The sequence below is a fragment of the Manis javanica genome, chromosome 4 (genome assembly GCF_040802235.1).
Source record: "Manis javanica isolate MJ-LG chromosome 4, MJ_LKY, whole genome shotgun sequence".
NCBI classification, from domain to species: domain Eukaryota; kingdom Metazoa; phylum Chordata; class Mammalia; order Pholidota; family Manidae; genus Manis; species Manis javanica.
Genome location: NC_133159.1, coordinates 169,497,823 through 169,520,037, shown reverse-complemented (window position 1 = coordinate 169,520,037; position 22,215 = coordinate 169,497,823). Strand labels below are relative to the sequence as shown.

General features: G+C 45.2%; 1 protein-coding gene across 5 annotated transcripts in view; it reads left to right on the top strand.

Moving 5' to 3' along the window:
• The first annotated feature begins 419 nt into the window (after nucleotides 1-419).
• TEX2 (testis expressed 2) overlaps nucleotides 420-22,215 on the top strand; it is a 91,835-nt gene continuing 70,039 nt past the window's right edge. For 3 of the 5 annotated variants that reach the window (XM_073235779.1, XM_073235778.1, XM_073235776.1), the window contains exon 1: nucleotides 420-577. The gene's annotated coding sequence lies outside the window, so the exon portion shown is untranslated. The remainder of the gene's footprint in view (nucleotides 578-22,215) is intronic. The other 2 variants (XM_036996875.2, XM_036996874.2) reach the window with 1 other exon arrangement.

Here is a 22,215-nt window from a genome sequence, read left to right as displayed (position 1 = left end):
GATTGGACGGGGATACAGGTGTCTGACGGCCCTCTAAAACCCAAATTTGAGTGAATTTGCCCAGCAGGAGACCCCTGATTCTCGGAGCCTCAGTTTCTCCCTCTGACTGGGGCAGGTTCTGTTTCCATTTGATGCTTGGCTGCAAGAAGAGAAAATTAGTAAGTGCAAAGAATAGGGGAAAGCGCCGCAGCGGGTTGTGAGAGAAGAGAAGCTCTTACCCCTCCCACCCGTACTCTCCTAGTAACCCTGCTGTCACCCCTTTCCAACGCCCCTTCTTGGGGCAGTGGCCCCTTTAACAGACCAGACCAATCGGCAGCCCATTTCCGGGGCCGCTCCTAGGCGCGCGGGTAGGGCCTGGATTGGCTGGGTCTGGCTCGCCGCCTGCTCCGCCCCCGCCACCTATGGTTGGCAGCGGCGGCCGCGAGCGCGGGGCGGGTCCGCCGGTGGGGCGGGGCTGCCGGTGCCCGGGGGCGGGCGGGCGGCAGGACAGCTGCCGGAGCTGAGCCCGAGTCGGAGCCGTGGCGGCCGCGGATCACCGGCGCGGGCGCAGTGCCATGAGGCAGCCCGCGGATCCCGGGTGAGCGCGCCGGGGCCAGGAGGGGCGGTGGAGGAGTCGCCGACGGAAAAGGCCCGGGCTCGGGGCGGTCCGACCCGTGGGGTTCAGGGTGCGCCCGGGGGCCCGCGGCCGTTGGCGCGGTGGGGCGCAGGGCCGGGCCCCCTGCGGCTCCGCCGTCAGGGCCCGGGTGTTGCCAGGACCGCCCACCCGCGACGCCGCCAGGGGAGCCCTTCCTTCCTCTGGGGCCGTGTGGGGCGACCGGCGGTGCCCTCGGCGCGTCGCCCCAGCCTGCCGTCCGCGGGCTCCCGGCTCGGGGTTCGGCCGCGGCGGGGGAGGACCGTCCACAGGCAAACTGAGGGAACACAGCTGTAGTTTTATGAATGGGGCTCCGTTTCCTGCCGCGCCCGTCGTGAAAGGCTTGCAAGTCGCGAACAGCGGTTACTTTTACACGGATCCGTCAGAGGCCGGCTGCGCCTCGGGTTGTTTTTCTCCAACTCTTGGAGATCCCGGGTGACGGTGGGGTGGTTTGCATGCCTTAGACCTGAGGCGGCGGCGTGCCGAAAGTCGGGGATCCGAAGGTTAACAAGTGACATTGGGCCGAGGCCTAGCGCCAGGTGCCCTGCCCGGGAGCGCTGTGTGACGGCGGAGGCTGTGGCCGCCGGCGAGCGCACTGATGAAGCGGTGGGACCGAGACAGGGAACCAGCAGCCGACTTCAGCTGCACCACGCACGCTGCCCAGATCCCGTGTCTGACGCGGGAGTTGTTGCAGGGGAGTTTTCCCCTTTTGAAAATGGTTTTTGGGAAACTTATTCCCTCAGTGGGTTGATGGTTACTTAAACCATCCGTTGTTATGGATACAGGGCATCAAATGTAAGGGCAAAATCTATTTCCATCCTCGCTCTTTTCTCCAAAGCTGAGAAGTACTTTGTCACTACGTGTTACAGACACTGCACAGAGAGGACATGGTTTTTTTACAGTTGAAGGGAAAGCCTGGGCTCCTTGAAGGCATGCTTGGTGCCATATTCATGTTTGAAGTCCCAGGACTTGATACCGTGGCGTGGCCGCTCTGCACCAGAATTGAAAGGAACCAGTCTTGCGTGTTTTGATGAATCTTACCAGAGAATTTTAAAGTTCTTTCAGGAGCCAGATTTAAGCTGGAAGGGAAACAATGAGTGACTTCTATATGGATATCAATAAGGAAAACATGGAGGGGCAAATGATCCTTGAACTCTGGGGTAGACAGTGTGCGAGGAGTCTAGGTTTGTGAGTCTAGAGCTTGGTGACACAGTGAAGCTTATCTCATAGGAAGTATGGAAGAGTGAAGCTGCCATTTCTATTAGCTCTTACCCAAGCTGTTCCAGTATGCTTTCTAATTCTCCCAAAAGTTGGTAGTTGGTCTAAACTTTTAGAAAACAAGTAGGCCTTCTGAGGTGATGGGGCTAGAGTGGGATTTTTGCCCTCTAGTTTCTCTCACTTGGGTATATCTCTGGGAGTGTCCGTGACGGCTGCAATGGGAGTGTGAGAGGCTCTGCGTGAACTCAACTTGTGTGCACATTTATCTCCAGAGGAAGGTGCTATGCCTGAGAGTAAGGAGATTAACAAACTGATTAAGATCAGAAGATGGTAGTGATTGAGACAACTGCCAGGTAACCCAAGGGCTGGGATGAGCGGGAGGGAAGTGTAGAAGTTTGGTTGGGCTGACTGCTGGACATGGGAGGTTAGAAAAGCAAGTAGAAACAGCGTACACCACGTGTATGGCTTGTTTATTGAGATTGTGACTTCTTCTGAGAAGAAAGGAAAAATCAGGCTTTCAAGTAGAATAAATGTGTAAGATGTCTTGGAGTTTTGGTCCAAAACAGATTGCATGTAGTAAAAAAAAATATTCATTCAACTAAATGAATATTTTATTGAGAGTCAGCTGTGTGCCTGCCACAAACTGAGGCATTATGGGTCAATGGGGGGATAAAAACAGATCAAGAGTTTGTTTCTACATTCCATATGATTCGCCTTCCCTCCAAGTCTAAAGCTGGCATCTTCTGATTTTATGAAGCTCTTGAGGAAAGAAAGGGGAGAAGTGCACAGAACATTACTCAGCATGAGAAGAAAGCAGAGGAACAGGGAAATTCTTCCCACTGTAGATAAATTTTGGTGTCATACTGAATCTTCAAAGACTGGTTTTTTTTCTGTTTTCTGGTTTAGTATAAACTACCAGCATTCTCATATCTACTGACCCGTATCTTTTGGCAGTATTAAGTTCCTGGTCTTTCTTTTTTTCCTTTTCCTGTCCATTTATTCCGAAGTTTGGAAGTTCATTAAATAAACCCTGCCCCTGTCCTCCAGGCGCTTCCAGTTTATTTTCTTTGCCTGAGTATCCTTCAGGGTCTATTGCCTTCTGCTGATCCTTATTCTCACCTGATGATCCCCCTTGGGAATTGTTGGAGTCATAAGGAATGTTTGTTTTTTTATTCTTTCCCAAAGCAGAAGGCAGCAAATATGGGAAAGAGAGCATTTGTTGAATCCCAACCCTGCCACGTACTACTGTCTCCCTTCATATATATATGTGTCTTCTCTCCAGTCCTCAAGCAGCCCTCTAGGGAGATTGATGGTGGCAGCCTCCTTTTATAGAAGAGGAGACTGAGGTTCAGAGCAGTTCAGTAACTTACCCAGGGTGATAAGCTGGTTAGATGGTGGCATAACAATTTCAGTTGAGGATTTTCTGATTCAAAATGTGCTTTTTCCATTGTACCATGTTGCTTTTCCCAGAAAAACAGCAGTTTATTAGAGATAGTTTACACTGTACCACCTTTGAACATATGAAAAGTCAGGTTCAGAGGTGTTCAGAGAATTGCCACAGTTACTGTGCTCATGGTAGAGTGAGAGTTAGCACCCCATGTCCTGCCTCTCTGCCCAGTGCATTTTTCAGTAATTCATGTGGCCATTGGGAAATTTGAGTTTATTGCAGTGAAAAGGTGACTAGTCTTACCAAGTCTGTATTCCAGTGCTGCCATTTTCCAGCTCTGTGACCTTAGGCAAATTATGTTTTCTCTTTGTGTACTTTAGTTTCTTTATCTGTAAAATGGGACAATATCCAACAATACCAAGACAATTCAATTTGTCTCATCTTAACATTTCTGAAAAAAAGCATCTTATCTATGGGGTCTTACAGCTTTAGGCAGTGGCTTCCTTGTTTTGTACACGGTATAATGGTGTATCTTACAGTCAGAGAGGTCTTAGATTAGATGAACTGTTATAGTCATGAGGATTGCATGAAGAAACTCATGTGCCAGGCACATAGTAAGCCTCCAGTAACAGTTGATGCAGGTGAATGACAGAATGTACAAGTTAGCTGGTAGATGCTCTGAGAGAAAGCTAGGGAGCATCTTGTAAGATTTGCCTCTCAGAGCCCAGGCAATAATCCATGATCTGTGGGCAGGAGGAATGTTTTCCATTTGCCTTGAGCTCTGTCCTTTGGCTGACTCTTGTCCCTATGAGAAGCATTAGCTTAGGAGCTGATGAGCCGTGGATAGACAGCTCCCTTTGTCCTGCCTATTCATTAAGACCTTTGTCAACTTTAAATCCCAAATTAAAGTAAGTATCATTATAAGAGATTGGAAATCTACGATTATGTGAGTACTTTTACATAGGAATTTTAAAGCATCTCAAGGTTATGTACAAGATTGTGATGCCCCTTCCCTTACTGCTTATAATGCTTAATTGCATTGCATGAAATGTCTGAGACACCATTAATCAGAGGAACACGAGGAAGCCATGAAAGTAGAGCAGCCCTCAAAGGGCACTGGGTGAGGTGGGGCACTGGAGCTGGCTACAAGGGGCCAGTTTCCCATCCTGGGGGCTTCACCTGTCATCCTGTCAGAGCTGGGGGTTCTCCTGCTGTTGTGTGTGCACATGTCACCACTCTGGGACTTGAGGGTCTCTTTTCCAAAATGAGGACTTGATTTCTTAGTCTCTTCCCCCTACTCCCTCCAACACAGTGTCATGGATTATACAAGTTTATGAACCTAAGGATCTGAGAAATTAAATGGTTGAAAGGAAGTGACTTCATGCAGGACCCCCGCAGTGTCCGTTGGAGGTTTGTGATGGGGCTCTCTGTAAGGCAGAGAAATGTCAGTGTTAAAAGTAGCCGTCATGTATGGAGAATTGCTGTGTTCCAAGCATTGTTCCTGCATTTATTATCATGTGGCCCTGAGTACTAGATGCTGTTATCAGTCTTATTTTAAGATGAGGAAACTGAGTTCAGAGAAGTAAGTAACTTGTCCAAAGTCACTCAGCAAGCACGCAGGCTTATAGCTGAGACTAGAGTTTAGGCTTATGTTGCTCCCCGGTATGAGTTCTGTGGTTGTTTCCATGGAATCCTCTCAAGCCATATGCTCTGGAAGTTTTCCCAGCTTAAAAAGTAAGATTCCCTGCTTTGGGGTCACAAATCCCTAGTGTTTTAATGTACACTGATACCTGTTTAAATTCTAAGTTCTCATTTAGGACATCTGCTGTGTCTTGGGAGAACTTTGCTCAACCTAAAGAAAGACCCCTATTGGAGTTGCAGATGACTTAAGACCTTAAAGAAAGGTTTTTCTTTGGTGAACAAAAGCCGTCAGCCAGGTCTCTGAGCAGAAGTGGGACTGTTGAAAGAACAATCTAACCATTCCATGTGGAAGCCGGTGCAATGGGAAACATGGGTGGGCTTTGGAACAACCAGGTAACCTTTGGGTTTTCCTGAAATACTGGTTCTAAGGGCTTTCCTCTAAGAAAGTTACTGGAACTAACAAATTGAGTGCCTCCCTAGCTTATCCTAACAGCTGAGAACAGCACAGGGCTAGAGGAGTACTTTTCAGTCATAAGCTTGTTTAGGACTTGAGATTTAGGCCCACCCCTTGGATTGCTACTGCAAATAACCTTTCAGAATCACATTTTGCATTTTATAAGACTTTCATTTCTCTTTTGTTACTTAAAGCTGACATAAGCTGGCTTGTTCTCTTATTCACTTTTAAGTCCTTTCTTACATCTAGTGCTGTCTTTTAAGCAGAGTTTCTAAAGATGGTTATATTTATCATTTGGGACTTGAAGAATTAAAAATCTTCCCACTGAAAGGACTGACTAACAGTGGTTATTAGTTACTCAACAAATATTCAAGTATCTCCTTGGGCCACCCTTTGTGCTTGGTATTGGAAATCCAGTGCGGAGTGAAATGGATGTGGTCCCAGCATGTATAATGTTATCTAGTCTAGACAATAGTCATGTCAACAGATGTATGCAACATATATACTCAGTTGTAATAAGTGTGACACCTTCCTCTGAAGGAAAACAGGGCCCTGAGAAAGAAGAAAGGGAAGGAGCCAGCACCTGGGAATGTTAGAGCACTTCAAGAGAGACAGCAGCACATGCAAAGTGCGGTGGGGAGGAGGGCAGGGGAGACAGCCAAGGTGGGACAGGCAGGAGGGCTCAGGAGCCAGGCCCTGCTTGAGAGGCTTTGGGAATTTCTTAACCTCTGGGGGCCTCAGTTTCCCACCTCCGAGAGACTGTGAGGATTGAATGAGCTACTGTCTGGAAAGGCCTGGGAGCAGTGCCTGGCGTTTACAGGAAGGGGTGAGGGTGAGGGTCTGCTGACTCTCAGACAGTGGAGAACTTGCGCTGGAGGGGATGGGCTTCTGTTCTGGGTCACCACCTTCCATCATCCCAAGTCTAAAGTAACCACAGGGCTGAAGTGAAGGCTAAGATGGCTCATATGCATCTGCTGGAGGCATTCTAAGGCAGCGTGGTGGTGGACACTAACTGTTACCACCTGCACCTGGGGGAGCCTCTGCAGAGGGCACAGTGCTCAGCGTGAAGCAAGGGGACCAGTAACTTGTACCACGTACCACTGCTCCTTTCAGCAGTTGTCTGCTTTAGGGTTTGAATTTGGAAGGTAGATGTTTAGCCTTTTTTTTTTTTTTTGAGAAGAGGAGGCAGAGGCCAGTGGCCTTATTACCAGGTGATCAAACATTACGACTCAGGGCTGCTCTGTGCAGTGGCCACTCTGTGCAGTGCGAACGCCATCTCCGGCAAGATTTGGTGTGGGCTCTCATCTGGAGAAGCAGCCACGCCTTGGCACCATCCAGGAGAGCTTCGTTAAATGAGTCACTGGCTTTGGTTCTTTGGCCTGCTTGGGATGTTCAGTGAAACACTGGTAACCCAGCCGAATCAAGGTTTATAATGACAATACAGAGTATTTGTTAGAAGTGATCAAATTGGTGTATGATTCCCTTAGTTCCTTTAAAAAAAAACTTTTATTCTGGAAACATTTTTAAAATCACAGAAGTAAAGAATAATATAATGAACCCTGTTATCTTTCACTCAGTTTCAGTAATTACTGATATTTTGCTAATCTTGTTCCAGGATGGTTTCCCATTTGAAGCATTATTGGTGGATTTTTGGTCACAGTAAAAATAAAAAATCACATGGTGATTATGGTCCTAGAGAAAATAAATTCCTGCATGCCACATAATTACAGGACTGGTTTTAGTAGTTGAAATTCAGAATCTGTAACGAACGTTTCTTGGAAGTTTCTTATAGACTTACTTATGAAAAGTAAGCATAAAAAATAGAGTACTTTAAGATGACCAGTTAATTATATATTCGCTAAGTATTGACACTATTGGGCAGTGTGTGGGGTGTATTCAAAAAAGGTACATAGTCTCTGTCCACAGCAACTTCATAAAATCATGGTCCTATTATAAAATCATGGTTCTGTTCTTCTTTGCAAGAAATCAGTTATTTTAAAACATTCGTAATGAGATTTACACAAAGCCCAAACTGTGAAACTGACTAAAAAGCAATATTGTCTTGGTATATATTAATCAAAGTTGAAGTTACAGCATTTACTTCTAAAATCAAAGAGTACACAGTTAATATGCTGAAAGTCTGTTTATGTTAAACTTTCGTGTATTTTTTTAAAGGGGAAATTCAGATTGACCATGTAAACCTGTGGAACTCTGTGCAACAGACATCCCTAAAATGTTGGACATGTGCCCTCTCTCTCTGTGCTGTCAGTACGGTAGCCACTAGCCACAGGTGATATCAAATACTTGAAACACATCTAGTGCAACTGAGAAACGGAAGTTCTAATCGTATTTAATTTTAATTAATTTCATTTTGGTAGCCCCATGGAGCCATATTTAATGGTGTAGCTCCAGGGTTTATAAAAAACCTTCAGTCTCCATGATAGGATAGAATCCTGCACAAACTAATTTTGGCAACAAACGAAAGAGCACGACTCAAATGTGGTTCCAAACTCAGTACATTTTAGAGAAAAGACGTTTGATGATGGAGAAGGAAGAACTGCCTGTTGGAGTTGAGAGCAAAGTTTTGGTGGTTCAGAGACCTGGTTCAAAGATTTGACTCCACGATGCCCCCCCCACCCCCCCAGGGTTGCGGGCTGGGGAGTGAGCCTCCCGAGAGGAAAGTGGCTGCCTGGGAGTGGTGCGAAGAGGCAGGGGAGTCTGTGAAGTGGTCCGTAGGAAGGTGTCCGGAGGTGGGACGACCCCAGCCTTGGGAGCTGTTTGCTGCCAGGATTTAGAGGCTCAGAGGAGACATGCTGAGCACCTGGGCTGTCTTGGTCACTTCTTTATCCCCATCACACAGCCGATGCTCAATACATATGTTTCAGAAATGGATGACAGTTTTCAGGAATAGATTTAAGAACAAATAAAGAGAACAGCTTTAAATTTATCCAGAAATTCTGAAAAATAGGTGCCAAGGGAAGTGTGATACCAGTGAGCTGCAAAATGTGCACGGCAGTGTTGCCTGCCAGAGGTAATTTACATTTCTCCTCACAGCCAATGTGACCTGGCCCTTGTTTAGTTCTTACCAAGTACTGTTGATTTTTATCTTTAAACATTTCTTGGATGGTCTCTCCAGCTTCGTTGCCACCACTCTCATCCACATGACCATCTTTTGCTTAGAAGACGGCAGCCGCCACCTCTCTGCTCTCCCCGCAGCTCCTCCTTCTCATTTCTGGTCTGTTCACCCCACTGCAATCAGAGTGACTTTAAAATTTCCTAATATGATAATGTCTCGTCCTTGCTCAAAACCCTTTGAGGGCTTCTTGTGGCTCCTGAGAGATCCATATTCCGAACATGTTCTGAACAGTGCTGTGTGACGGAGCCCCTCCTGCCTTACGCTCCAGCCTGGGCTGTGCCTCTCTCCTCCCGGTTTATTAAATGCCGGGCACCTTTCCGCTCCCAGCTGGAAGGGACCTAGGCCTTCCAGGAACTGAACCACCTGCTCCCTCTTCAGGAAACAGCTCCGCCCCCTCATCTCCCTCCCTCTTTCTTTTGTCTTTTATAGCACTTTTCAAGATTTCTTATGATGGCTTCTTTAGTGGACATCAGCTTTTCCCCTTCCTCCAGGAGGGCAGGGACCTTGCCGATTTTGCTCACCATTGTGTGCCCAGGGCGTATCTGACCCACCGTACATGCTTCTTAGATGTCGTTAGATGATGAAGGATGAATGAATGAATTCAACCACAGTAGAAAACAAGAGGAAACTTGGGGAATGCTTTTTAAACTTGGGGTTTTTGTGGGGCTTGAATAGAATAGAATCACCCAGGAAGGGAATAGCGGGGAGAAAGAGTCTGTGGGAATCCACTTTTGGAGCTGTTCAGGGAGGTTAGCATATTCTGTGCCTGTGACCCAGATTTGAGATATATTTGCCCTTTCAAAGGTGGGCCTCTGGTCTGGATGGGCATCCTGTCCCCGCTGCAGGGAGCACGGCTCTCTCCCTGAGTACGCCACCGGTAGCATGGGCCCCCATTTGGGACCTCAAGGTTGGACTCTTCCATGTGCCGCCCAAGTCAGGAGTGTGGTAGTTTTTCTCTCTTTATAGAGGATAGCCATTCTGCCTTGTTCCTGTTTGTATCTCTCTCTTCCCTCTCATCCACCCTCCTCATTCCCATCAGCAAACTAGAGTACCCCATCCATGGGGTGTGCTTGGCAGGTATTTAATAGCTCCTGGTACTGCTAAAAAATAATGCCAGGTGGGTCCTACAGAGGGCTCCGGGCCACAGTGGGAGGGAATTCTGGTTGCGCCTTGCAGGGGAAGAGGCTTCCTGATGCCCGGCGATTCCCTGTCGAGCAGGGCAGAGGCTGCTGTGTTTAGATCTCACCCTGCAGATGAGGAGAGTCTCTCCCTTCCTGAGGCTGCCTCTGGATGAGGTGGGGCCTGCCTGTGCTCGTCAGGTCCTTCTATCATGTGGGGGGGACTCCCAGGGGACACCTGGACCCTTACTGGAAACTCAGAGGTTCTACATAGGAAATGGAAGCTCTGGAGGCCGAGATGGTAGTTAACATTTTCTACAACTTTTGTGATTGCGATTCTGAAAGAGGAAACTGATACGGATGGCATGAGCTGGTTTCCTAGGTAATGGGTTGTTTTGTTAGGGAGGGACTGGCTCCCTAGGCCAGGGCCTCTGATAAGCAGAGAGGATATTTTACGAAGATCAGAGGGTGATATGTTTTGTGGGAGACTTGCACGTCTGGTTAAGAAGGCTCGAAACTGAATATCAAGGGAACCCCAGAAGAGAAAAGTATACAGGAAAATGCAGAACAGCAGACATAGAGACCTGTGTGACTTAGTGGCAGTGTGGGCCCCAAAGTGGTGCCCAGGAACTCTCAAGTGGAGATTAGCACCAAAGCTGGTGGAGAACACTGCTGAGGGAAGGGGTCAGGTATCTGTAGACTCATGCCTGAGGGCAAGCAATTAATGCCTCTTTTAAATATGATGTGGTAGGTTGGGTTAGAATAGAGCAAAGTAGTATGGATAAATCTGTCCCCAAAAGAAAACCCTATGGGAGATTCACTCTACCTTGATCACTAAAGGCTGATGGAAAACATTTCAGTTAGGATGGAAAGACCAGTGTGGGGGTGGGGGGTGGGGGGAGAGGTGGGGGAGTTATGTCACCAGAGGACTCTGCTGTGCAGAGGGGCAATGATTTTATTCTGTAGACAGATTTAAAACAGGCCCCTGGGCAGGTATAGTAGACCATGCAGATGTTTGCAGATGAATTTTATTAAAAGTGGACCATGTGGTAAATTCTAGTCCTACTTGCTGATAATTTACCTCTGAGAGGTAGAAGTGTGTATGTGTTGGGGTGGTGCTGTTTGGACCTAATGATGACAAAGAAGGAGAAGCCAGCCGGTGGACAGTGTGGACAGGGTAAGACATTCAGAGGCCAAGGGAGCCTATGACTGCGGACCAGAAAGAATCGCAGAGATCAGGTGAGCAGGCTGTCTGCACAGTGTCTGCGCTTAGCCACTAGACTCACCGGGCTGAGCATATAGTGTTGTTTCCTTTGATAGGAATGATGGAACTCCTCCTCACCTAAGCTGGCACAGGAGCCATCTTGGTGTCCTCAAATCCAGGTGCTTGTTAGAAGCGACCTCTTGAATGTTAGCCCAGAGCAGTGGCTGATTTGATGTGGCCCCTCCTTGGTTTCCATCCACCTCACCCCCTTGTGGAGTGGAGAAGAGCAACTCCAGGGCCCGAGGTGGGAAGCCTGCAGGGAGCTGTCAGTGCAGGTGAGCAGCTTGCCCTGGCTAAGTTCAGAGGCAAGATCAAAGTGGAAAAAAAGTCAGAGTAGTAGGACACCCATGGGAAAGGAGTTGCTTCTCTTTTAATTTCCCAGGGTAGGCTCATGTCTGTGGGGATGTGACAACTGGTATTTGATCCTGACTGGGTAAGTTAATAGTTAAGGAGGAACATTAATTTTTTTTTTTTAAGGCTAAAACTCCCAGCAGAAATGGCTATCAATCATGCTCTGAGCCAGAGACCAAACTAATTTGGTCAGCCTAGCTTTTGTCTTAAGGCTTGACTCTCATTGAGGAGTGTCGGCAGAAGCTTAATAGCTGAGGTAATTTTAATTCATGAGTCTTATTTGTGGTGTGAAAATCTCATGGAAGGGAAAAACACATCTTGAGTTTCCGAATTACGTGATAGTTATTTTTGCAGCAAATGGAGCAAATACAGGGTCTGGAATTTTCTGGTGGATAGTCAAGAGGTCCTTCTAATTATATGAAGTTATAATTCCAGAGTGTTAATCTTAAGAATAAAATTAAAAACTTGTTTAGAAATATATGTTTTTTGACCTACAGCTTGGGAGTCTTCCAGAAATTGCAGAGGTTTAACTTTTTCTAAAACCTAGCTCTACCATGGCCAATACAAATATTAGCCATTTTGTGTTATTTGTTAGGGTTGACCATTTAATGACAGTTTCCCTGCATGGAAACATTGGCCTATGTTTCTGCAGTGGTAAAGCAGGGGCAGGTCCCTGGGTCGGCCCTGCAGGTCCTGGGACTGCCTGTCACTGTCGGGTGTGCATCAGTGTCTCTGAGCCACGGTGTGATGCTGTTGCTGAGGGAGGGAGTGGCCCTGCCAGACAAGCAAGAAGCCCAGAAACTGACTTCAGAACCCTCCTCCAACCACTGTGATGATTTCAAGCCAAGTTCTTTGAGGCTTGAGAAAGGGCTTGTCCAATAGGTTGTCCCCACGCTGAGTTAATACTGGCTGGTTATCTAACGGTCCCTTGAGCATTCAGCAGATGCTGCTGCTCAGAAGACAATGGCTGTAGTTAGGGACTGTGACTGGGCAGGTCCAGACTCTTGCAGGGAAACTCAGTCTCCTGTGAATCTCTTAAATGAGATTATCTTAAAAGTCTTTACCCACTTTGCTATTCCTTTTAAGGAAGGTCTTTGAAGAATCTTAAAGCAAGTATTTGAATAGTATTAAACATGACACATTCTTAATTATAAAGTGGTTCATTAGATTCTTTTCTCCCAGGTAGGTCAGTGTGCCAGTTTTTCTTTCTCTTTCTTGTTTAACTTAGGTGTGTTTTGGAATTTTATTTTGTTTTTCTTTTTTCTTTTTCAGTTATTTGTGGGATGTCTAGAAAGTTACCAGTTTTCCCATCAAGATCTTGGTTCCAGGAGTAAAAATAACAGCAGTTTTGGGTGGCATTACAAGGCTGTTACTTCCTAGAGCAGGACTTCACCCTGCCTTCTCTCTCTGTCCTGCCCAGACTCCCAGAAGACTGTGCATCCACCATCCAAATGGGTGTAGATCAAAACTCTACACCTCTTACTCAATGTAATAAGTTCTCTATATCAGGGTTTTTAACCCTGGGGAAGGGGAGGAAGAAGTCTGTGTCTTCACACAAGCTGAATGTGGAACCGTGTGGATACTTGTGTATGTGTATTTGATGGAGGGGAGAGAGGATCTGTGATGTTTATCAGGCTTTCAAAAAGCCCTTGAAGAAGAAAGGTTAAGGAAGAACTCCAGCACTAAAGTCCCTGTACTTCTTGTCTAAAATGCTCTAAAGCCAGCTTTTTAGAATGGAAGGACCGATTAACAGTAGGGCATAATGAAGAGCACAGACTACGGGTTCGTCTACGCATGCAAGCCTGGCTGCTCCTCACTAGTCACACCAGGTTATCCCTGGGTCCCTGAAGTCCTCTTCCTCACCGCTGGCCTCTCGTCTCTCCTAAATCCATAAGATAACCTCTTGGGGAGAGCATTGCATAAACTTGTCCTCTAAGCCAGGCATCCTGAGCCAGGATACTTTCTGTTTCCTTAGTTTCTTTGACCAATGCTCTAATTGCCCCTCTAAGTTCTCACATGGCTTCTTACCATTTTTTCTTGGGTTTATTTCCTTTAATACTACCTTCTCTTCCTTTTTTTTTTTCTTACTGTTGTTCCCTGTCATTGGCTTTTCTGTTAGGTCTGGTAATTGTCTGTGGCCAGAAAGGGGGCCCTGCGGTAGCCAGAGGACGGGGAGGCTTGTCCTCCCAGCTGTGACTCTGGACAGGTGAATCCTGCCCCTCCCTGGAATGTCTTGGAGTCTCAGCTCACCCCTTCTAGCCCAAGTCCAGTGCTCTGCTCCTGCAGCCTCTGACTGGTTAGGAACACACATCTGCCTTTGCTGTCCCTGGCTCTCTCCTTTCTTCCTGGACCTCATGTGTGTCCTGTGATGGTGAGCTCTGGTCATGAAAGTATGTTTCTGTTCTATATTGCTTATTCCTATTTTGCCAGATGCAGAAAAGACAGAAGTTATTGCTTTCAGAAAGACCATTCTTCCAGAGGCAGGCCCATTTATAAGACAACACTGGTGGCAGATGGGCATTAGTTCAATAGAATCCTGGTAGCAGAAATTCAGATTGCAGTCAGATGATCATCTTCTACCTTTGGTAGTTTAAGCTTCTTCCCCTCTGAATTTCTCTGTCAGTGCTCTGTGGGGAGTCAGGGATCTGGCCCTGAAAGGGTCTTGGAGGAAGGTCTCCCCTTGCTACTTCTGAAGTTCCATTAGCCCTGTGGCAGCGCACGCCTTCATGCGAAGGTGGCCATGTGATCCAGGAGACTGCTTAGGAAACCAGAGCTCTTCATTGGTAGAGCTATCCCATGAGCTAGTAATGCAAGCTTGTTGGTAATTACAGAAAACCTACCGTGAAATTCATCTAAAATTAATGAAGAGTCAGCTGTGTGGGTTTTAAATACAGAGGGAGTTATGGCTCCGGCTCTCAGTTACCTGAGGGTGGGTTGTTTCTTGCCAGCTTTTAGCCTTCAGCTGGCCTGCCTTTGCCCCCCAGTGTGCCTGCCCATCTGGTGACATTCCCCCCACACAGACCCATCATAGTGGGGAACTACCAAAAAGTGCAGTGCATTCCCAAGTCAGTTGTTTGGGATTGTCCATTCTAGTTTTCTCTTCTGTGGACACAGAAGTGAAAGGTCCAGTGTATTTAAAAGAAAACAGTAAAACGTATTGAAGAACAAAAACTTGGGAGTGAAAACCAGCTAGAAGAAAGAACATGTCTGCTTTTCCTGACTTCGATTTTTTTTTTTAAAGGAGCATTGTTCAATACTTCATTTTGTGTGTATGTCAGCATCGGATGGTCTCTAGATTAGTGCTTACATACACCATGATAATGGTTAAGGTATTTGAGTCTGAAATCTTTCCTGCTTTGGTGACATGTACTTTATCAGCTTACTATCCCCTGATTTAATAGGAATGATCTCTGGTCTGTATATTCTTTTATGTGACCTGAAAAGGACTAACTATTCCATTCAAATAGATTTCAGTTAGGATAACAGTTTTGAGACATCTTGCAACGGTACATTTTCTAGATTCTTAAGATAGAAAGAATTGTCAAATTATAGCAAATAGAGTTAGAAATTATTCTGCAATTTTCTCAGCAGATTGTAATTTCTCCTTCAGTACATCTAGTCATTCTGGAAATAGCAGTGTAAAGGTACCTTTTTTCTAAAACTTATTATTTTCCAAATACAATGGTACCTTTTGGGTTAGAAGAAATGGTAGAAGAAGGTAGTAGTCTAGGAGAACAAGCAGAAAACAGTCATATTCAGTCCTCTCTGTTATTGTACCTTTGGCCTAATTTTTGAAGAAAGACAAAAATTGCCATAAGCATGAAAGAGTATTGGTAACTGGGTAGACTTAGAACAAAAGTTAGATTTTCAGAGTAGCAAGACTACTTTCTTCTGTGGCTTTTAGAAACACAGGATGTGTGATCACAACAGGTTCAGCAGCTGGGGTTGGTGGAAGTGGTGAGTTCCAGGAATCTGTAGCATGTTTAAATTTGTAGAATATTTAAATTTTCATGTTAGAAAAAAATCAGAGCAACAGTTTGTTAAAACAAAAATTAAAAGTAAATTTTTTAAAAAGGGAAGGGGATGTATGTGTATTAATTGTTACCGATATTGAAAGCATTTTAAATATCTAGGACATGGTTTGTTGAGGGAGCCAGAGAACAGTGGGAATGGTGACTTAAGGGTTACATTTTAATGTAAAAATGCTCAGCCGAGGAAAAAACTTGCCTGGGAGGAAAGTTTCTGTGGAGATGTGTCCTGCATTTTGAGTGATGTACTGAAGCATCGAAGACTCAAGATTAATTTTGATCTTTCTTAGGAGGCTGGATAAAATATTGTGATTCTGAGAAAAAATATTAAGTTATTATGAAATGTCAAAGCCTTGCAGTGGAAAATGCCAGCATCCAAGAGTCCAAAGCAGATTCGAGAATCCACATCCTCATGCAGACCTTAGTACCTTGGTTTCGGGGCTGCGCAAGCCATGAGGCCCAGCAGGTTGTCTTGGGGCACACCAGCGATGTGAGGGAGCTGCACCCACAAAAGGAGGGTGGCCTCTAGTACTCTGGCTTCCTAGGATTTTTCCTGGGAAAAGTGTTGGATCCCAAAGTTTTCCCAGCTTGATAGAAGCCTCTCACGAGAGGCAGCTCTGAGAAACTTGGTTTCCCAAAATAACCCACAGGATAAAGAGTGGTGTTTTAACTTCCTCTGAGACATATGCCCCTTTGGGCCTCTATGAGCCTCTATGAACTCTCTCCCCAGAAAACCACATGTACCAAATTTTGCATGAAAATGTTAGAACCCTTGATTTAAAATTAATAAAATGCAAGGTTTTGAAGGGATGGTTAGGAGTTTGCCACTGTTAGATACTGTTTCTCATGAGAGGGCTGGGGTGCTCACTTGGGAATGTACTTTGGGATTGTGGGACAGTAAGACTTAGCAGGGCTGGAACATGCAGTCTGGCCTCATTGGGGGAGAGTTATGCAACCTGAGAGTGTGCTTCAGGAAGGTACAACTCCCCACCCGCTCGGGGCTGAGGACCAGTATTTCCGTCAGGGGCTTTTTGGAGAAAGTCTTTTTGTCTGAGGACAGTTTTTTTATGTGTATTTGAAGAAGCAATACCAACTCTGCATTTATTTCCCTGGTTATTTATTTATATGCTTTTCCCTTAGGGTAACAAGAATGATGTAGCCTTCAACCTAGTGGGTTTTTAGAGCCTGAAATTAATTTGTTAGGTAAATTGCTTGTTATATTAGTTATAAAGACAGCATTGCATGCTTTATTATATGTAAATTGACATCAGAATTCTCCCATTTGAGAATATGTGTTCTTAAGAAAGTACCTTACGAAAACTGCCTATCTTGGATTTGTGTCCTGCTTTCAAATCCTCTTCTGTACTTCCCAATAGGCCTTGAGTACCAGACAATCTGGAAGTGGGGTGATTCTGACACAAAGGCAGGCCCCAGAGCCACAGGCCTAGAACCTGGAGTCTGGCTGCTGGCAACAGCTCTTTGATTTCCACCTCTGACCCCTGGTAGATGGTGACTGCAGAGGAGCTTTATTTATGCCATCAAGATCTGGACGTCACCATCACCCAGGAGTAATCCCTCCTTTTCCTGAAGGATCCTTTATTTGCCACACAGCTGGATTGGAATTTCAGTTTCCTAAAAGAAATGTATTTTCTCAGCAGAACATTATACAATATACAAAGTGGTTCTGTGGAAAGGAGAGGTACCATGCCCCTAGTCCTCAGGAAAGCTAGCATTTCTGAGAAGGATACTGTTGAGTAGATATGACTGGAGTTCTCAGTTAGATCTTTCTTGTAGCCACAGTGTCATAATATGTTACACTCTGGAGCTAAAACTTTACAGCCAATTTCTAAAAATATACTCAACTGTAAATGATATATTTGTCTTCTGTACTATAGGGAATTTTCTAAAAAAGGCATAAACAGGTTACTTAGGTATTAAGTGCAGGGTTTATTCACTCATTCATTCAGCCAATAAATATTTAAGTGCCTGTCTGTACAGCACTGGGGACATAGCAGTGAATACATTTTTGCCCTTATAGCATATGTTCTGTGGGGCAACAGGTAACAAGTTAAGTAGCCATATAACACAATGTCAGGTAATAATATTGTTCTGAAAAATAAAGAGACTGAGGGTATGGGGAGGCTTTTTTTTTAAGATAAGGTGTTCAAGGTCTTTCTGACAGAGGAGACATTTGATCTGGGTTCTTCTATTATTTTTACTACAACAAATTTTGGAGAGTAACAGGCATCTCGGTGACCATGGAATTCTGGGAGGCTTCCTTGCAGAGATGTAGACTGATGAATTGGAAGGAGCTTTTGAGGAGTTGGGACTTTGGTGTCAGAGACCTTTTCAGAGAGTGATCCAACCTTACCTGGTTTGGTGCCCTCTTTTCCTTACTGCCAGGTTTCCTGCAGCAAACAGGAGGCGGGATGAAGCTGCTGCTGGCCTCATGGCCACAGTTCAAAGCAGACCGAGCATCTCCCTGCCCCCCAGTTGGCTTCGAACTTGGCCACTTAACCTACCTTCCTGATGTGCATACCCAGCGGTCTTTAAAATGCATGAACCAACTCTGCACCAGTCACTCCGGGCGGCATTCCGGAGTGGTCACCACATCCAGAGACCAGCTGACCCAAGCATGCCCCAAGTCCCAGACAGAGGGGCCTGGGTATAGGGTGAAGGATGGCAGTTGTTGGCCTAAGGCTGTTTTTTTCCTGAAAGTCATTTTTAAGCACTGAATCGCAAATTATGAAACAGTCTTTTAGGAAGCAGTATACTTCTGCCAGTGACGCTGCCACTGTTCAAACCCTTCTTCACACCTGTGATCTGTTAACCTGGCATTATCCCCCTTACCCACAGCCCCCGGGTATGTTAATGACCAGTATTTGTGTATGGCTCCTGTTGACAGAGACATTGCCATACATCTTCCTTTATATTTCATGACATCCTAATGTTATTGCTGCCCCTTTGCAGACCAGGAAACTAAGTCAAAACCAGTCAAGGAAGGAAGTGGGGGAGTAGCCAAACTGGGAGAAACCTATATGGGGGCTTGGATAGAACTGCTTTCATCTCCACACAGTGACTGTGAGGTAGAGTTTATTTTCCCATTTTGGAGATGAAAAACTGAAGCTCAAGAAAGATTGTGTAACTTGCCTTATGCCTCAGCTGGGGTGGGGTGGGGGCCTGAGCTAGGGTTTGCCCCAGGTCTGCGTGAATTGCAAACGTATGCTCTTTCCGCCCTACGCCCTACGGGGTGCCTACCTCACCTGCCCGGGGCCACCTGCCCCTTGCTCCCTTTTTCCTTTTGTAACTCCAGCTCTGCCCTCCTCCTCTTCAGTGTCACCTCAGCCGCTTTGCCCTGTACGGGAGCCAGCGGCCTGCCTGAGTCGGTGCCAGGGCAGCATGGTGTGGGCTGGACCGTGGTGGGCAGTGCCACGTTGAGAACTGCGTTTATCTCAGGTACTTAGAGAGTTAAGAGACTTCAGAACATTTGTTGACAAAGAGCTTTGTACACATACACATATATGTACATAACTATACTTACATACATATGAGTGTATGTGAGGTAAATAGATATCTCTATAGAGGAAAGTTAAACTCTGTTATCATTAGCATATCAGACAATTGTTTACATTTTTAAACACTGGGTAATCAGTGTGCTTACTACTTGTGTTTTTTCTTCCTTATTTATTATGTTTTCATTTGTATATTGCCTCATTTCTGTATAGTGCACACACTTGCCATTCATAAAGACTATGTAGTATTTCCTGTTTGCATAGAGTCCTTGGTTGACCATTTGAGCTGTTAAGCTTTGGTGGCCTGGTAAGGAATTTACATGATAACATTTTTTTTTCAGGAAAAAAAGTTCTGAATCTGGCTTAAGAATAAGTGGTTTTTGAAAAAATGTTTTGTAAGTTAAGGGTAGCTCATTCACCATAGTTTCAATGGATTTTGGCTGGAAACATTGATGGAAAACAAACATTTGTTTTTCCCAGATTTGAGTTTACATTTTATTGCAGTAGGCAGAGCTAAGACTTAGTTCTTTTGGGTGTGATTTACATGTCTGACATGGCAAAACTCTTTAAGAAGCTGAAGCAGGGAGGATTGAATTGACAGAGGCAACTCCTTAAAAATTAAGGTTGTCTTGAGACTAAGAATGTAATTGCTGAGTTGTAGGTAATAGTCGAAAAGACTTCCTGAAATAAACATCCCAGCACTGGACCTGCACAGCAGAGAGCTGGCCCCGGGGCGGTAGTTGCTGCTCCCCTTGCCCAGCCCTGTGCACTGGTAAAAGGGCTGGCGTTGCTGAAACCTGTTTGATTTTCACTTCTGCCCTTACTAGTAATGATGCCCTAGGCAAGTTTCTCCACTTCTCTGTCTCAGTTTCCTCATTCGGGAAAGGTAAACACAATTCCTGCTTCAGAGGGCCATGAAGATTACATGCAGAGTGTCTTGATATGTCTGGGACATAGTCTTCAATAAAAGCTAATTCTCTTTTCTCATTCTGAACTCAGAACTGTGAGTTCGTACATGCTAAGGGAGTTGTTTGGGTGATGAAGAGACCTCTCGCTGCTCATTTCAAGGGAAAGTAATCTTTCTCCATTTTGAAGTTTTTTTGTTTGCTGCCTAATTTAAATTAGGGTGGCTAAAGTTGAAGAATTCTTTGTGTAGCATTTCTCTTGGGAGATAAATTCCAAAAAGTGGAACCTAGGTAGACATTTCTGAAATGGTTTATTATATATGTTATGGTATAGTATTGTTAGAAGTTCATTGCCAGTTCAAGAAAATACTTCATCATCCAGCAAATTCTCTTTCTATTGGTTTTAGATTATTTGTAAGAAATCATGATTCTCCTCTCTGGGTGGACATGTAATAGTATCAGTTACTGAACCAGAACTTTCACCACCCTTGTGACATCTGCCAAGTGTCAGACTAAGATGTCCCAAACTGAGTCTACTGCATTCCCCCTAAACCTCATCCTCCTCTTCCACCCAGATGGGGTGAATCAGACCACTGACCACTGTCCTTGTAAGCCCCAAGTCTTACTGAGCCCAAAGACTAGGCTTGTCTGTAAAGAGCACCTTCTGGCTCTCCACAGCCTGCCACCAAGTCCCAATCATTTCATCTCTAAGTCTCTTGAGTCCCTCCTTTCATCTCCATAGGCACCTCCATCTCTCACCTAAAGCGTTGTAAGAGTCTGCCTAACTTTCCTGAGCCCCTTTTCAGTCTGCTTTCACACTACAGCTGGTGAGCTTTTCCACATGTATGTCTTATAGCCTCCATACCTGCCGCCAGACCCCAGACCACACACAATAGCCCTTCAGATCTTCCTAATTGCTCATGGGATAAAGACCAATTCCTCAATGTGGTCTTCAAGGCCCTGCGTGACCTGGTTCCTGCCCACATCTCCAGTCTCATGCTGCATATTCTATACCTGCATCCAAGTGGCTTTAAATTCCTCCATTAAGCTGTGCTCCTGCCTCAGGTCCCTTGCTCACGCCATTCTCTCTTCTGGACTATGGCTGCTCCCATCCCTTAGCCATCACTGATTCATCATCGAGATGTCAGCCTAATTCCCTACCTGCTCCAGGGACCCTTCCACGACAGGTGCTCAAACTGATCAGGTCTCTCTACTGGCTGGGATCTCTTGGCACTCTTCAAGTTCCTTCATAGCTCTTGCCTTGGTTATTTGACTGCTTTCCCCCCACCCCCATCTAAGCTTCCAGAGGGCTGCTTGAGTACTGTGCTGCTTTGTGAATTGTAAGGCAGGATACAAATGACAAGTTCTGAATGCTAAACCATGGGCCCACTCTCAGAGCTTCAATTCCATATGTCTGATTTAAAAGGTTTGGCTTAAATTAAGATGTTTGTGCAAACAGACCTGGAACAGGGCATAAAAAAAATTGTGAAACCAAGAGAGCCTTATTAGATCTACAGTCAACTCCAGATGCTTGTTTTATGTGCATTAATAAAATGAGAGGAAAATAAGAATTTGTCTTTAACTAGGTGTTATTTTTTAAGTTAATTTCAGTACAGTGGTACCTTGAGACATTTAGATGAACATTTTGTGGAGAGGTTTACATAGGGAAAATCTGCGGTAGCCACTGCATGAGACAGCTAGTGGAAGGGAAGATAGAGACATCAGTACATCACCAGTTAATCAATGGTGTGGACTGGACATTTGCTACAGATGGAGCCTCATCTGATGGAGCCTCTCAGTGTCTCTGTGAAGTCCCAGTTAATTGTAACCAGCTTCCCCAAAGATGGAAATAGATTCCCACAGCACACAAAAAGGGATGTGCAGTACTTCAGGAGTTTTTATGATTTTCGTACATGCAATAGAACATTAACTCAAATAGAGCAGTGGATTAGAGGGGTGGGATAGGATAGGCAGAGCTGAGGGCTGACGGAGGCCTGCCGGCTTTCTTTTTGCTGTACACTGGTTTACTATAAAAAGTCTTCCCAATATGGAACCTATTTCCTTAATAGGTTGATTGTTATTCCAAGCAGGCTTTCAGGGGCCTATAACAATAGAAAGAATAAAGTATTTTACAGCCTGGTCTGTGAATTACTGCAACTTTTTAAAAAAAATTTTGTTGTCATTAATCTACAATTACTTGAAGAACATTATGTTTACTAGGGTTCCCCCCTTCACCAAGTCCCCCCCACAAATCCCATTACTGCAACATTTTTTTAAAGACACTTTTCAAAGCTTTCCTGAGTTGTCTTTAGACTCAGGGTCCACCCTGGAATTGATGCTCCCCCTGGACAGATAGGGTGAAGGTTTTTGTTTTCCAGAGATGTGGTTGGCACATAGCCAACCCTCAGTAAATGTTGAATGGGTGTAACTCTTTCTGGAAGCACAAAGCACCTGTAGAAAGCTTCTGTTGACTCTGGGTTGATATGTCCACGAAAACATCTGAATGAGGCAGTAGCTTTGTTACCTTGGTAAGTTGCCTAAACCACATTTAGTCTTTTCCTTATCTATAA